Source organism: Etheostoma spectabile, chromosome 20 (assembly GCF_008692095.1).
Source record: "Etheostoma spectabile isolate EspeVRDwgs_2016 chromosome 20, UIUC_Espe_1.0, whole genome shotgun sequence".
Classification (NCBI taxonomy): domain Eukaryota; kingdom Metazoa; phylum Chordata; class Actinopteri; order Perciformes; family Percidae; genus Etheostoma; species Etheostoma spectabile.
Window position 1 is genome coordinate 14,580,093 of NC_045752.1, and position 1,099 is coordinate 14,581,191.

The window sequence follows — 1,099 nt, forward strand, 5'->3', positions numbered from 1 at the left end:
CTCTGCACGCGTGGGTTCGAATCCCATCCTCGTCGGATGTTTTCATTTCGTTATTTGTAACAGCAGACATAAGATGAGAAAAGAAGACTCAGTTACACAACAATAATGATTCCTTAATTGATATACACCTATGAAAAGACACGTTTTTTGTTTGGTAAGCAACAGAATCCCACCTTCAAATACTGGCCACATTTGGCTTGGGGGTTAAATAATGTGAATGCTATTAGTACAGGCAACAAGAGGCAAAGCCATTTAGAGCAAATGAGTTTAGATGCTTTTTGAACCTGAATGTTCTTAGCCAACATAATGGAACAAGGGACATTGACATGTATGTAGTATCATGCAGTAAAAACATACACACACAGTATCAAAAGTGATTGTCTCATTGGACTACAGCACACTCTAGTGGTGTTACATTGGGGTTCAGTTTTGCGGGACTGAAGAAAACTTTACTCATGATGCTTGCGAAAAAGTACTGTAAAAACCAGACGCTTTAAATATCACAATTCAATGGGAATTTGTAGTATTTAATGAAAAGAACATGTGTAATTTTTGTTTTTGGTTTGGTATAAAATATTTTTCTGCTTTGTGTCAATGTTTTCTGACATATTAAGCTAAGCTAGACATGTCCTGACTTCTGGGACCAGATAGAACTGTAGATTCATGACTAAGACAGTGTGTATGCACATAGACGGAAATATGCGGACAAAATATGCAGATGTTGACACGCCTCTGAAAAGTGCCAGAGCGCAGTGCCCTTACGCAGGGCCGCTCACTTTATTTACCTTCATTATACCATACAGAGACCATACAGAACAATGGATTAGCAGTCCATCACCTAAACCGCTCTACACACATCAGACTGGTCGGTTATAACTTTTGGCTTTCGTAAGCCAAAGTTAATGTTGGTATTCAAACACTGGCAAATGGGTGAAACGCCTTATTTAGTTGTTGTTTTTTAAAATGCATACCTTGATAATTGATCAATAAGAGTTCACTGTGGCTGTTTCTTTTAACCTTTGGCCCTTTCAAAATGTAGACTTAGACCAAATCCCCAAAATGCCAATAGATAGATAGATAGATAGATAGATAGATAGAT